Genomic DNA, 17,553 nt, shown 5'->3' on the forward strand with positions numbered 1-17,553 from the left:
CTTGGAGAAGGAACAAATGAGATATTGTTTTTTTTTTAGAGTAGTAAATTATTTACATACATTTCCATGATAGCATCCAAGAAAGAGTACATTATTTAAAGCAACTTTTACTTGTATTTTGTGTATCATTCAAAAATTAAATTAAGAAAAGAATACTATAATAGGCTGTTTCTTTTTTTCACACTGGCAAAGCTAAAAGAACAGCCATTAATATTTTAAAATTAGTTTGAAAGTAAGAATAGCAAATGATGTTTTAAAAATATAATGTTTAAAATATGATCAGCTCACCTGAAAATAAGACCTAGCTGGACGATCAGCTATAATGCATCTTTTTGAGCAAAAATTAATACAAGACCTGGTATTATATTATATTATATTATATTATATTATATTATATTATATTATATTATAGACCTGGTCTTATAGTAAAATAAGGCTGGGTCTTACATTGATTTTTTCTCCAAAAGATACATTAGAGCTGATTGTGTGGCTAGGTCTTATTTTCGGAGAAACACGGTAGGTATAAAACAAATACTGTAGTTTGCTTAATCACAGTATACACCTTAAAAAATCTGAAGCAGGAGGAAATGCTCTATTTGGGTTAATCAATAGCTAAGAGATATAATACATTTGTATTAGGGTGCTCCAGAGGAACAGAACAAATAGGATATATATTTGTTTTTGCATATATATATATATATATATATATATATATATATGATTTTTCAGAGAGATTAAGTATATAATATATACCTATGTAATTATATTATTATATATGTATGATAACAATATAATATATTGAGAATATATTGTCATGTATGATATATATATATATATATATATATATATATATATATATATATATATATATCTCCACCTTTTTTGTTCTATTCAGGCTTTCAGCAGATTGGATGATGCCCATCCTCACTGGTGAGAAAAGTCTTCTTTACTTAGTCTATGAAACCGCCTCACAGACAAACCCAGAAAGAATGTATCACCAGCAATCCGTGTATCCATTAGCCTGGTCAAGTTGACACATTAGAAACTAACCATCACAACATGGTAATTGAAGATATTTTGTTAAAATAGAAAAGCGTTACACAAGCTATTATAAAATCTGTAATCAGACTGCACAAGGATAATCACAATTAACATTTTGCTGTATATCTTCGATCATTCATTCATGCATACAAAACGATTTATAGCACCCTTACAATGCACATGCACTTTACCGGTCAACAACATATTCCTGCCCTTGAGAATATGACAGTCTAATGGGAAATCTAGGCACATCAATCAACAGTGTGATGAGTGTGTGGATACAACTGCAGCAAGGCTTGGAGCATAAAGAATGAAACACTAACACAGATATTTTTTTATCATAAAAAGAATCCCTAATCAAGTGATGCCAAAACTAAGACCTGGGGATTTTAGTTCAGGGAAAAATTAGGAATAAGGACAGCAGAAAGGAGACATATTTATCAGACAAAGAGAATAAAGTGTTCAGAGATCTAGAGATGAGAGAGAATAACATCATATTTACAAAATAAAAATAAATAAAAAATTCATTCTCTGTAACAAAGTTTTCTAGAAGTGAAGTGGAGAGAAATGAGACTAGAGAGAAAACTATGAGACAGTCTCAAAGAATTTTTAAAGTCATGATAAGAACTTTCAACTTCCTCCTAAAGCAATAGCACCATGAAAAACTTTTAAATAGATGAGTAGCTGTGAGCAGATCTGCATTTGGGAGAGATTGTATTGGAGGATGCTAAACAGTGGGTAGTCAGGCCAGTTAGAATCTGAACTAATTTGAGGCAGTCATTCACAAAAGAGATCATGAATGTGGAAAGAATGAGACCCTAACATAGATTTTTTTTATCATAAAAAGAATCCTGAATCAAGTGACGCCAAAACTAAGACCTGGGCGGGGGGCAGAGAGAGAGAGAGAGAGAGAGAGAGAGAGAGAGAGAGAGAGAGAGAGATCATAAGGACTTGAACTGGTTAATGATAGTGGGGATGGAAAGAAAGTGATGTATTGTAGATCTTACGTCTTGGTTTAGAGAGAATTTATTATTGTTGAGATGTAGGGGAGAGAAATAAGTCAAAAATAAAGACAAGGTTTCTGGTTTGAGCAACTGGGAAATAAAGTCACCACTGGCTGATTGATAGGTAATCTAGGGTGAGCAGATTTAATAAAGACGATAAATTCAATTTTAGAGGTGTTGAATGTGAAGATTTGAAACTCAGGTAGAAGTGTCAAATAGACAGTTGAAGATATGGATGCTCAGAGAATCTAAGTAGTACAGGGAAGGGGCATGAGGACATTTTTTTCCAGCAGAAGGAACTAACAGGTTGGATTCCAAACCTGCTGCCTCTGTGCTCTAAGACACAGAACTCAGACAGACTTTAATCAATCACCAAGAACAAACCATCCAAAGGCTTTCAAGCAAAGGATTCCATTATGGTCATTCCTGTGGTTGAGTCCATTGCAAATAAAACACAGGTAGTGGCTTACAAATGTTAAAGATAAACCTGCACGTATTCTTCTTGCATCTTACAGAAGTTACAGATACACTTACCATTGTTCTTCTTTCCTCCTTTCCTCCCATACCAATAAATTCTCCATAGAAACAGAAAACACATTTAAACCCTGGCTAGGGAATGGAGGGTGTGAATAGACACTAGTGATTAGAAACTGCCATTGTATCTGTGGGGTGGCTTCTCTTTTCTTTTTTACTCTCTGCTAAATAAACTTACTTTAAACTCTTTATCGGCTCATGCTTGAATTGTTTCCTGCGGGAACCCAGGACCCTCTTTTCCTGTAACACAAGCCTCGGTGGTGTCATCATTAATAAATTTGTTACTGGAATTACTGGGGAGAATGAATAAAGAAGGCCTAGAACATAAGCCGTATTGAGGGCTGGGCAGATTAAGAAGTTACAAATTTACAAATGGTAATGCTAAAAAGAAAGATCAGAGAGATTCAGTCACTTATTTTCTACATACTTATTGAACATGTGTGAGTTAGGCACTGTTTTTAGGTGCTAGGGAAATGTCAGTAAATGAAATAGTCTAAGGTTTCTGCCCTTAATGGTGAGTTATAAAAATCAAGAAGGGGTACCCAGTGCTTCAAGAAGCAAGTGGGTAATATTTAAGTTTTTACATACTATGCAGTGATCTTTTTTTCCAAATATTCCATTCATACTCAATGAGCAAGGTGAGTCTATCTAAATCTGGTATTTTCCAAAAATTGAATGAATGACTGGGCAGTCTTTAGATGCCTTTAATCTTTTCCTACATTTGGTTAGATCCCTCTCAACCTTCTTAGAGGTCTTATTGATATTAGTCTATGTAACTTTTGCAATGATTAGGGACTGGGGGAGCTGTATTGTAAGCAGGAAAATTTCTTCTTTTTACATGTCATATCTCTTCAAAAGACTTTATGCTGGGAATATTGCTGTGTGCTTTTATTGACTTGGCTTCCTCAGAAGAACATAGTGCATCTATATGTGTGTAGAAGACTCCCTGCCCTAATGTTTTCTAAGTGAGTGCACGACTGGTCTTCTTCCTGTTACGTTGTCAGCATGCTTATCTATAAAGGCAATGATCATCTAGGAGGTGATCGGATAAAGAAATTGTGGTACATTTATACAATAGAGTATTACTGTGTCAGAAAACAAAAAGAATGAAATTGTACCATTTGCAACAACATGGATGGACCTAGAGGGTATTATGCTAAGTGAAATAAGTCAAACTGAGAAAGACAAATACCATATAACTTCATTTACATGTGGAATCTAAAGAAAAGAATAAATGAGCAAACAAAACAGAAATAGACTCGGAGGTCCAGAGAAAAGCCCGGTGGTTGCTAGATGGGAGGGGGGTTAGGGGAATGGGGGAGAAGGGAAAGGAATTACAAAGTATAAATTGGTAGTCACCAAATATCACAGGGATGTGAAATACAATATGGGGAATATAATTAACAATGTTGTAAAGATTACATAGGGGGCCACATGGGTACTGGACTTATCAGGGAGATCACTTCATAAATTATATAAATGCCTAACCTGTACACCTGAAGCTGACATAAATATTGAATGTCAATTACAATTAAATATAAATATTTAATTGTAATTAAATACTTATACGTGAATATTTATAATATATTATATATTATAATATATTATAATATAGTATATATATTTATATTATTTATAATTATATATTTATAATATATTATAAATATTGTATGCAAATATATATATATATATATATATAATCACAGGATGTGGAGTACAGTATAGGGAATAGAGTCAATGGCTTACTAATAGCTGTGTACGTTATCAGAGGGGTAGTAGATTGGGGGCGGGGTTATCATGCTTGAGGTGTGTAAATGTCTAATCATTATGCTGTTTTGTATAGCTGAAACTAAAACTGAAAAAAGATGATCTAGGAGAAATGTTCTCTATCACATAACTGGTCTTAATATTCCCCTTTGTCCCTCAAATTATATGGCAAAGGTCTCTGCTGCTGTGATATGGTGCTCCTTTCTCTGTATGACAATATTTTATGAAGCATTTTCTATTATGATTCTTCACCGAATTATAATGTGTGTATGTTGGAGGGTTTGCTTCCCATTCCACAAAGCAGTCCTCCAGCACAGGCTGGGTACCCGACAATTCAGTTAAATTCTAACACTACCTACCTGGAGATAGCATTAGGTCCCACAGGTTAAGGGCTCAGTCCTAGAACATTGCCCCCCCTTTCAGATGCCAATCACAAGTTAGGTTGTCACCTGTGTTTCTGACCGGCTGGCTAAAGATTGGAGGTTTAAACAAACTCTTCCTTGAGTTTAATGAATTTGCTAAAGCAACTCACAGAATTTAGAGAAACATTTGCTTACTAGATTATCAGTTTATTGTAAAATGATATAACTCAGGAACAGCCAGATGGAAGAGATGCATAGTGCAAGATATGGGAAAAGACATGGAGCTTCCCTGCTCTATCCAAGTGCACTCTCCCCAAATCTCCCCTTTTTCTAAACTGGAAGCTCTTTGAACCACATCCTCTTGGGGTTTTATGGAGGTAACATTATATAGGCAGAATTGATCAAATCATTGGCTAATGGCCATCAGTTTACCTTACAGCCCCTCCTCCTTCCCACAGGTCAAGGATGACACTTAAAGTTCCAACATTACAATCACAGGGTTAGGTAACCTGGCAACCAGTTCCCAAAGTCACCTCTTTAACATAACAAAAGACACCTTTATGCTCTCATCACTGAGGTAATTTCTAAGAGGTTTAGGAGCTCTGCATCAGAAATAGGATGAAGACCATATATGTATATATGTGTTATAAATCCCACTATCAAAACTGTTTTCAATGTGGTTCCATCTGAATGATTTTTGGTTAAAACCCTTGATATTTCAGGCAAAAGAATGCCACCTGCTTTGTTTCCAGAACTGGTCATGCTACTCTCCAGTATTTTCAGTTCTTTGGGATATTTCATTATTCAATCTTGTTCTGTCATTTGGTAATGTATGGAATAGGAGGTAAAGAAAGAAAAATATTAAGTTACTATGTTACATTAAATTCCTTAAATTACCATAAATTTGACAAACAAAATTCATAAACACCAATAGGTGCTTCAGTTAATAATTAAATTATAATATTGTAATTAATCAATTACAATATTAAGAAGAAAAAGCATTTGACATTTGAAATTTAATGACATTTTATATTAAGTTATAAAAGGACAATTCCCCCTATGTTCTATTTGAGTCTAAATTCATAACACAAATTTAATTAACATTACTCACTTCCTTGATGTTTTATGAACACACCAAATACTTTTGACCTCAGGGCCTTTGCACTGGCTTTTCCCACTACCTTGGACATTCTTCTTCCTGCCACCTGCATGGCTTTTTCTATCCTTAAAATATTTATTAAAATATTGCCTTTCAAAGAGGTCTTTCCAGACAACCTTATATTTCTTCATAGCATTATCACAAACTGACCTATTATATATATATATATATATATATATATATATATATATATATATATATATATATATTCTTTCTACCTCTATTAGTTTCTAACTTCAAGATAAAATACATTTGGATTATTTTCTTCATTGCCTCACTCACAGCATCAAGAATAGAGCTTGACTCATAGTAGGCATGCAATAAATATTTGTTGAGTGAATTTATGAATAAATCATTTACCTCCTATTGTATAGATCATTTGGCACCAGTTATTAATCTAATTAAATAAACGGAAGACAGCTAAAGATTATTAAATTTTAATATCTTTAATATTTATCAGCTTTATATACATATCATTTATTGTTTGGAGATCAGGAAGAATCAAATTCTTTTTGAAAAATACAGAAAAATGTTTAAAATATACATGATATTAAAAAAAAGACCAGCCTAATCCTATTGCTAGATAAGTATATTATGTACACTTGTTACCATTTGAGGTGTAGTCCTGATTTCTCACCTGTGCTTCGTGTATCTCTTCTCTGCAAGAAACTTTAACGTCTGCTCCCATTTATTTATTCAGACTTGATGCACAAGAGTAAGTTATAACTCCTTGAGACAGAGCATCTCATTTTCCAAGACACCCCATAGATATCAGCAATTACACTGCTATACAAAAGTTTCCATCCAAGCAAATAATTTGTTTTCTTGTGAAAAATAACAGATATCTCACCTCTGAAAAGAGACATTTTTTTGTTTCTTTTATAACTGTGAATGACCTCTGAGACTCATCTGGTCTTCTACAAATGAAAGAAAGAAATCCTTTAAGGGTAAAATATTACTTATTCTATGACAAAACAATTTTAAATTTAAAAAAAAAAGAAAAGAAAGTGTTTGGCTTGTATCATGGCATGTGTCTGATTTGAATCACTTTCAGCTAGTACTGTCGTGCCACTTAAAATACATTTGTTGTACAATACATATGTAAAAGGAAGAAATCGTTTATTTCAAAATAAGCATTTGCAATAAGCAATTCTCACATTATCCATGTAAATGAAATATTGTGCATGAATATTTTATAGCTAACTGACAAATAAAGTCCAATAACACTTTTCCACCTATACACATTTTCCATGAAAAATTTCCAAAATTATACTGAAATATATCTCTGCCTCTCATAGAAGATGGAAATAGTTAACTATTTTGCAGAACACGTAATTGAATCAGCCAAAATAAAGCATATTGTTCTCATGATTGTGGAAACCCATAAAGTATTTTTAATTAGCTTAATTTTAAAACTATTATTCACTGGATTATTTTTACGTATAGTTAATAAAATCAATTTTCCATCAAGCATTGCTTCAATTAATTTTGTGGAGGTTCAGCATTCTAGGTCACACAGTATAGATTAAAAGACATTCACCAAATTGTATGTCAAAGCATTTGTTTCTCTTCCCCTCATAGTTACTTCCTTGGTTCAAACCTTTATTATATTTAATATGGATATATTAATGGTCTCCCAACTTACCTTATGGCAATAATTTCAACTCAGCTCAAGTGCTACTCAATATCACTTCTAGATTAATCTCTAGTATAGTGGAAAACACAATAGTGAATCAAACAGTGTTTAAAATCTTAGAAACTTTTGCTAGATGCATGACTTCAGATGGATAAAGTAACCTCTTTGATTCAGTATTCCTGTTTGTAAATTGAAGATGATATCAGCTCCGGTATTTCTGTGAAAATAAAGTGAGGTGCAATTTGGCAAGAAGCTTTGAGTTGAACATGACAAGTGCTGAATTAATGCTACTTCTCTTCCTTCTCCTTTCTGGGACATAAAACTACTCAAATCCACTCCTTGGCGTCTTCCTCTCTTCTGCACGATACATTCCAAAATCACTAAGGCATACACATTTTACATGATATGTCTGTATTTCCAAAATCATTTCTCTTCATGCTTCCTCTAGAATATACCTGGTGCTACAACATTGGATAATGTTATGCCACTGCAAAAAATATTATTTTTGTGGTGTTTTTTTTCAATAGTCTGTAAGTTATTTGTGGGTGAGACTGTATTTTGCCATTTAAATCATATCTGAATTCAGAATTTCCCACTGTGGCTGGTTATCTAGAAAGTTATCCCCCTAAAACTGTCCTTACCCACTTATTTTTTGCAATATCTTCATGAACTCTCAAGGTACCCTTACTCCATTATGAAGAAAACAGACTTAAAAATATAAACCAGAAGTATTCTTTTCAAAGACAATACATGTCAATTTAATGGCAGAACGACAATTTTAAAATGTCAAATGACTATGTAATAGATTTTTGAAAAATCAAATGTAAGGTTTAGCTAGGCAATTAAAATAGATCTTACTTATTTTCTCCACAGAATAAAGACAAAGCATAAATTATGAAATAAATATTTTAGTACATTAGCTTAAAGTTATGGTGATAGACATTGTAAAAATCACCTCAATACTTTTTCTTGTATCCAAGTCATTTCCACTGTAACTTTGTAACTATGTCATGAATAGAAAGAAAATACTTTTCCAAATCTTCAATATAGCGAACTTCATGGCCTGCTTTGGCCAATAGAATGCATGTATGACATTACAAGCATGGACCTCAAAGGTCTTCCATCCTTCCATGGAGAACCTGGCCACTGACAAGTTAGCAAGTCTAGCAAAGCCTGCGGAGGATGTGAGATGATATGGAGAGGAGTCTAATTGTCACAGATGAGGAATTCATAGACTAACTTAAAGATATTTGACACTCAAACATATCATATAGCACGTCCAAAATTAGTAGAGCTGGCTATACAATACTAGGTTCACCACAGACTCATGAGTGATCTCAGACAAGAAGAGCAAACCAGGTGATCCACAGACTCATAAATGTTAGTAAATGAATGTCTTAATCTGCTGCATTTTGAGGTGGCAGCTGTTAAACTCCATACTTATTTCATTCACATTATTAAGCCAGACTATATATGATACATTGTTCAAAGTACTATATTGAGGAAAGGGAAAAATGTAAACATCAATATTATAGGTAAAATGTGTATATATATATATATATATATATATATATATATATATATATATATTCCCTCATACCAATTTTAAATGTCTTAGGTCTATGTATATTTGGCATTGCTTCATTATAATTTATCTGTGTTTTGCTGTTCTTTGTTATATTTTATACTGCTTCAGTTGTCAGCTCACACTGAATATGAAAAATAAATGTCTAGCATTCACAGTAATTTATTCAAAAGATACGTATTGAGTACTTGGTAAAGGCTAAGTCAGCCTACTGTATATCAGGAGTAGAGGAGTTAAACAGAAGTCCTGAGACATCCTACCAGTGAAGCTTTTGAGTCAGTACAACCAAGCAATGCATGCTGTCCAGGGCTTTGGAAAATTGGCAATCATTTTCACCTCACATTCCAATTAGGAAGTTCCATTTCCCACACACACTATAAAAGCCGACAGCGTCGCCCATCCCTCACTGCCCTGTGACATGTTGATGTACATACCAGAATATGACAGAGCACACTGCTTTAGGACATGATACTCAGTTGAAAAGAGATTGATACTGCCGCAGTTCCAATAACCTTTCCTACGATATAAAAGCCAAGCAAGAGTTTAACAGTTTGGAATGTGCCATGTAAGAATGAAAATCCTCTTAGCAATTATGTGTTTCTCTCATATAACATTAAGGATCCTGGTGTAGGAAAATGCGACCCCAGTGTAAAACACATAAAAACGATTAACAGAATTTGGAGACTTCCAGAAAAAGAAAGTCATTATGCGTTGTACAAGAATATTACTGTTCCAGCCATGCTGGCTGCCGGATTTCCAAAGAAAAAATTAGGAAATAAAACTATTGAGGAGAGTATGAGAAACTTTATTAGCATCCCTCTGCATAGAATCTGTAATTTGCTGTAGTTATGCTTAAATTAGCACAGTGGCAAACTTATATTGTAAACCATATAAAGCTGATATTAAAGTGTGATTTTGGGGGGTGTTTTTTCAAAAAACTTGTACTGTCATCATAAAGTTCTGAGTCAACTAAGCCCTCCAGGTAAATTATAGATATCTATACCAGTTGGACACTGACATTAAGTACTAACAGCACACTTTAGGAATATTGTTTTTGCTTCCCCCCCGCTCTTCCCCCCATGCATGTGATATCACAAGATACATAAACTGTGGGGCAGTAAGAAAAAGAAAGGATTAACAAGACAATCTCTGCATTCAGAAACTCACAATTTAGCTTTGAGATTTCTAGAATACTGGTTTCTCAGTTGAAAGTGGCATTGCCTTTTGCAAAGGACTAGAGCAGTAATAGTATTAGAAATACCTAGCACTTTATGGTACTTCCTGTAGCTCAGGTTCAGGTCATAATGTTTTATCTAGGTGTGCTCATTTAATTGTCCCAACAAATCGATGAGCTAAAGATTACTGTAAAGCTTATTTTGCATCTGAGGAAAGTGAGGCACAGACAAGTAATTGCTATTGGAAACTCAGGAAGTAGCTGAATTCGAAATTAAAGCCAGCCATCCTGGTTCCACTGTGTGTGCTTAACCACTATAACATACAAACTCTCTTGGCATCTGTAAACTCCTTTGGAGAGCAGGTATTTGCTACAACTGGTTTAAAGTCTTTTCAGGCTAGTACCTCCATATCCTACAATCAACATTGCTAAAGAGTTCTGATTTTGAAGTCAAATGGTGCAGGTTGTTGAATCCTGAATTCACCAACTCATACCTGCATCACACTGCGTGATTCACTTGCCTTAACTTTAGAAAAGAGTTTTCTCAGCTCTATATTACAAGTTATAATAGATAGTACTCTCTTAGGCTGTGTGATTTCAACACAGTGATGGTGTATAACTTCCTGCACACACTGGGCATGCCGCGTTGGCTGCAGAAAGAATCTTCTTTTCTGCCTTAAGTCTTCTCCAAAGCAAGATGAGCACACAGTAACACAGTTCTTTCTCCAAAACAAGATGAGCACACAGTTTGGAGGTACAGAAGAGATCTCCAGCGATAACATGCTTTAGTTTCGCATCCTTTGGAACAGACTCTTCTGAGGTATATGAAACAGTTCCTCATAATGTTCTTAATTGGGGGCTGAACCCCAATTATCAACTCTAATGAAAATCTCAAGGACCCACCTGTAAGGATTTCCCTTCTTTGTTGCATTTTCCCTTCTCCCTTACTTTATTTTTCCACCTACAACCTCCAAAATAAACTACCTGTGCACAAGATTGTTTGTCTCAGGCACTGTTTCAGGATGAGGAATGAAACAGATAAGAATCACAGGAGATAGTCCATGTAAACTGTTTAGTTCAGTAAGTAGTCCATAGAATGTTCTCAGTAATGATTAAACAATACTATTATCTACCCTAAAAATTTAGGTCTTTGGAAACATCAGTGTTTCAAGTTTTTAGCATGAATTGTCTTAAAAAGAGGAAGCCATGACCCAACGAGATAATGACTATAAGATGAGCGAATAGAAGTGAAGCATTCTGATACACAAAGTAATTCAGTTGTATTCTCATGAATCCTGATCATTACAATCACCAAAACACTACAAGAAAAGTCTAAAAGTCTGAAGTTATTTGCATCATATTATGCTACAGCAAACTTGACTTGCAATTAAGTTATTTTGAGGAAGGAAAGAAGACTGCACCATAAGAGATTTTACTCTATTTAATTTAGACAATTGACACCAGTTAATTATCCAGAATATCTTAATACAGCTAATTATAGGAAATAGCTTTGTTTTTGTTCTTTGTGTGTGAATGTGTGTGGGGAGGACTTTTCTGTTTTGTTTTATTTTGTTTTGTTTTTGTCATATAGTCTGAATAAAAGAAATATCTTTCTTCATTGGCTATGAAATGACTTTTAAATATATGCATGGGCCAATGAGGTTAATTTCAAGTTGCTTCACATTTTTGTATCCTAAATTCAAAATATGTTACCATACTATAAGAACAATTTTATATTGCCCATCAGATGTTACGCACTTTTTCTCATCCTATCATTTCTTCTCTGTTCTGCTACTTCTCAGACCATTTTTTATTATATTTTTAAAAATTATTTTCTTACTTCAGGGAGTTTACAATCTAATTGAGAAGATTAGGAAACTACAATATAAGATATAGAAAATATGCTTTATGCTATAGGAATTAAATAGAGATCAAAATGTAACAAAATAATTAAGTACAATTATAAGGCTGAATTTACTGATCATTGAAGTCTTGTAATGAATACAAATATACAAAAAATTGAAAAATCGATCTAGAAGAAGACCAATGAATAATGGAAAAATATTTTGTTTGTCTAGAGCCAACAATTTGCCCTGTAATGTAGTAACTTTTAAGATTATATTGGTAGTATAGAAACAGATCACTGGGGCTATGAAAAATATTTTAAAGAATTAGATGAGGGTAAAAGAGATCAAATACATGGTGATGGAAAGAGAACTGGCTCCGGGTAGTGAACACACAATGTGATATATACATACGTATTACTGAATTGTACACCTGAAACCTATATAACTTTACTAACAATTGTCACCCCAATAAAATTAATTTAAAAAAAAGACTTAGAAGCCAGTTATCAAAACTTTCTAAATTTCCAGCTATCTCACTACAAAAAGAAAAATGGAGGAAGAAATTGGAGAAAGGGCTATCCTGTTATACAGTGGCAAAGAACATGGCTGAATTGAGTTTTGGTGTTTTATGGAAGGTAGAACTTGTGAGTGATGACCTTGGATGTGCAGCTATTAAAAATGTTTACTATCTCAGTTCAAAATGTACAAATTTACTATGATAGCACAAAATGTTCTGTATCTCATTACAAAATGAAAAACACTACATATAATTATAATCGTTTATATGCATTATTATGTTAATTGATATCATTTTATTTTTGATAAAAGTTAATCAAAAATCGTTTGTCATAAAGCACTGTATCATGTGCTTTAAAAATATGTACAAGTTTAGAAACTAAAATAATTACATAGAGAGGAGATAAGTAATATTTTCAAATACAAAGCTGTACATGATGTTATCATTAGCTAAAATCCCATTTACACTTAGAGAAACTTCAGTGGTTGTAAAAAATATTTAATATACCTTCTCGAGAATTGCAGTTCTGGGCATGAATTCTTGTCAGATCACAGTGTGTGTATGTGTGTGTGTGTGTGTGTGTGTGTGTGTGTGTGTGTTTAATGTATATTGACAACATACTGGCTGAATTCATAAATAGAACTAAGTGAAATGTTCTGCTAATTTCTTATTCAACTATCTTGATTCAACCTGCTACTTTTCCAGAAGAATCATTTTAGACCTGGACTTATAATTTAGACCTCAAATTATAATGATAATTTCATTGAAAATATATAATATAAACTTAAATGGCACTAAATTGGACACAGGTAAGTCATAATACCTAGAAGCAGACTTAAAGTAAACAAAAGTGTGGAGGTATCACAATCAATCATTCTGTATTAAGAAAATCTCACCTATCAGGACGCCTTTGACAGTGTGACACAAGCAACAGCATCAATTTGTATATAACTTATTAATCAATAATAATTACATATTTTTACTTAAAATTTATAAACATAAATTCTAATATTTTTTTCTCACACTAATAGAGAGTGGATAACCTGGTTTTCATGCATCCAAACTTAACATCAAACTTTAGAAGGAAACAATGGAATACTATTCGGCAGTAAGAAAAGATGATATAGGAACATTTGTGACAACATGGATGGATCTTGAGAGAGTAATGCTGAGCGAAACAAGTCAGACAGAAAAAGCAGAGAACCATGTGATTTCACTGATATGTGGTATATAAACCAAAAACAACAAAAGAACAAGACAAACAAATGAGAAACAGAAACTCATAGACACAGACAATAGTTTAGTGGTTGCCAGAGGGTAACGGGGGCGGGGGGTGGGGGGTGGGAGATGAGGGTAAGGGGGATCGAATATATGGTGATGGAAGGAGAACTGACTCTGGGTGGTGAACACACAATGGGATTTATAGATGATGTAATACAGAATTGTACACCTGAAATCTATGTAATTTTACTAACAATTGTCACCCCAATAAATTTAATAAAAAAAAAAAAAAAGAAGGAAACAATATAAAAACTTCAGGTCACTAAGGCTTTAGACAACAAAGAGTAATTAGAAAACATTTATAAGGAGATAGCAGACCCCCCACCCCATTAAAAGTAAAGAGAAAATCATCTTGTATAATTTGATAGAGATATGCTAGGAAAAAGAAAATCAGAGTGAGAAAGGATGGTTGACTATTGATCCCTGCTTGACTACACTTCTCTTTGCTCCATTTTCTCCCAAATGCTTTTGCATTTTCACTAATATTGTTGTTATTAACATGGTTTCTCCCAGCTTTGCAAGAGATGTTGAATCCCATTTATAATTTTAGACTGGGATCTCCAATTTAAAGTCATGTTCATTCAAATCACAAATTAAATTATATATAAAAAATAAAATGGTATAACCTACAAAGACAACAAAGACTGGTAGATGATTCAGATGCCAGATACCACAATGTCTGGGCTGTGCCAAGTGACTTTGGCTTTGGAGCAAGGTGGATAAACAGCTTTTATCCTTCCCCATACAGAACAACAAAAAATATGAGAAAAAAAGGGGAAAGAAATGATTCTAGAGCCTAGGTTTTAATCTAGTATTTAGACTAAATTTAGAGAAAAACAAAACAGGATTCAAGGGAGACATAAATCAATACAAGATCCCTAAACATGTAGCAGAGAGAAAAGGAAAGAGGGAAAGGGAGAGAAAGAGAGAGAGAGGGAGAGGGAGTGGGAGATGGAGGAGGGGACAGGAGGGGAGGGGAGAGGAGGAAGGAAGGAAGGAAGGAAGGAAGGAAGGAAGGAAGGAAGGAAGGAAGGAAGGAAGGAAGGAAAAAGGAGAAAAACAAACTTTATATTTAAAACCATATCCTTCCATCACCATATATTTGACCCCTTTTACCTTCTTCTACCATCCCCTGTCCCTCCTTACCCTCTGGTAACCACTAAACTGTTGTCTGAGTCTATGTGTTTTCGTTTGTTTGTTTGTTTGTTTGTCTTGTTCGTTTCTTGCTTTCAGTTTTATGTACCACATGAGTGAAGATATATGGTTCTCAACTTTTTCTGTCTGACTTATTTCACTTAGCATGATGTATAATTTTACTAACCAATGTCACCCCAATAAATTTACTAAAGATAAAAAAATAAAAAGTCTACTTTTGTATATCTTTGTAAGATTTATATATATATATATATATATATATATATATATATGTATATATACATATGTATATATATATATATATGTATATATGTATATGTGTATATATATATATATATATATATATATATATATATATATCTCCAGGCTAAGAGCGGGATATTGAACATGTTTGATGTGTATGTTAGATTAAGATGGGAAACAATTATTTTCCCTTCCTTCTATCAATAGGTGAGGTCTAATTTCTCTCCACTTGATGACTTGCTTTACCAATAGGTTTGGCAAAGGCAAGATTCTGGAACTGCTAATATTAGGTTATAAGAACAACTGCAGGTTCAGCCTGGTTCTCATAGCACACTCACTATTATAACCCAGTTTTAATGTTGGAATAAGCCCATGCAGCCCATGAAGAGGCACTCAGAGAGAAACTGAAGCCTCCAGCCAACAGACCCAGCTGAGCTCTAAACAGATAGCCAACATCAACTTGACAGTCATGTCAGTAAGCATACTGGCAAATAGATTTTCTAGTCCAATTGAGCTACTCTAACTTATGCTACCTCAAGCAGAAACAAGCTTTCCCCATTGAGCCCTGGCAGAATTGTAGATATGTGAACAAAATAAATACGTATTATTGATATAACCCAATAAATTTTAGGTTTGATTGTAATGCAGCAATACGTAACAAAAACAGTTAGTTTGGGAAGAAAGTTTACTGGCTGTCTCAACTTACACAGAATTGCAAGTTGATTCCTTCATTGGAAAAATCCTAAGCACTTTCCAGGCATTGACTAAAATTAAAGGAAACAGCTGAACAAAAGGCACATAGGAGCTAGCAATTAGTGAAAAATCAATGAAAAGAAAATTGATTTTCACCGAAAATGAATGTGACCCTTGTATTAGTCAAAGGAAGTAAAAACAAACAAAAAACAGAAGGCAAGGATCTTACATGTCCTATTTACTGTTAAATCTTTAGCACAGAACACACTGAAACAGTAAAAATTCAAGAAATAGTTGTTCAATGAATGAATGAATGAATAAAACGTTATGCTTAAAAGCATACTTCACTAACCGGTAGATTCTATCAAATGAGAAATAGGTTTTCAATGACTTCAAATCTCAGCATGAGTTTCTCACCTTCCAATAAGTAGCAGTTTATTTTGGCACAGCTATCACGAAATGGCCCTTTTGATGATATGGCCATCTAGAAAGATTAGAATACAAATAACTGAAAACAAAACAAACAAACAAACATACAAAAAAACAGGCTTTATTTATCATTGGTGAAATCTCCTCCAATCAATCAGAAATGGCATGCTGGTGGTAGCTAATCAACCACCTTGATCTAGACTCTAGAATATTTCAGGAAAAAAATTTTTAACACATTTTATGCATCTTGAGGATATTAATCAAGTTGTAAATCTAAAATTCCCTGCCCTCTTTTCTATTAAATGTTGGAGAAGGAATTTTACAATACCTGATGAATTATAATGCTCTTAAAAAAGTGGTTGAGTATATTCTCAACCACTAATTCTCAACCATCAAATTCTCCTGAAAATTAGAAATTTATTAATATAAGTTTAGAACGCTACACTTGATTTTTAAATATCAGACATCACATTTTTCAGACTGATGTAAGAATTTGTTTTTGAAGTATACATTTTAAAGTCTTTAAAGGTTAAAAAGTAGTGTTTATCCTATGAAATGTTATCTTTTTTCGTATCTGTGGAAGTACTTCATGAAGTCATTAGAAAAATGTGAAACAAAATATAGTTTGCCAATCTTTAACACTGCAAAGAGTGAAATATTTTTCAAGCGTATAAATGTCCTACTGGGGATGATGATTATTGCAGTAAAGATAAGGATCTTCCAACTTAAAATTGGTTGTTATTTTAAAGTGCATTTAAAATTAGAAAGTATGGCTTTCACATAGATATGGAGTGTCTCAAGAAAATACAGAGTGGAGATACTACTGATGCCAATCCTAGCCTCCTTTTCTGCCTGTTCTCCATTCCATGTGCTGCTGAAATGAGTTAATTGAAAATTCTCTGCCCATGGCAGCACTTTTCAAAGCATAGTTAATGAACTTCTGATGGCCTGTGAAATAAATTTAGTAGCAAATGTTACTTATAATACTGCTGATGGTATTTTAAATAAAGAATAAACAATAGAGTGAATCATAGTAACTGTTAAGTATGGTTTCATGACATTTTTATTCATGTTTGTGTGTGTGTTCATCTCATGCATGCTATAAATAAGCATACTTGAGTAGGTA

The sequence above is a fragment of the Rhinolophus sinicus genome, linkage group LG01 (assembly GCF_036562045.2).
Source record: "Rhinolophus sinicus isolate RSC01 linkage group LG01, ASM3656204v1, whole genome shotgun sequence".
Classification (NCBI taxonomy): domain Eukaryota; kingdom Metazoa; phylum Chordata; class Mammalia; order Chiroptera; family Rhinolophidae; genus Rhinolophus; species Rhinolophus sinicus.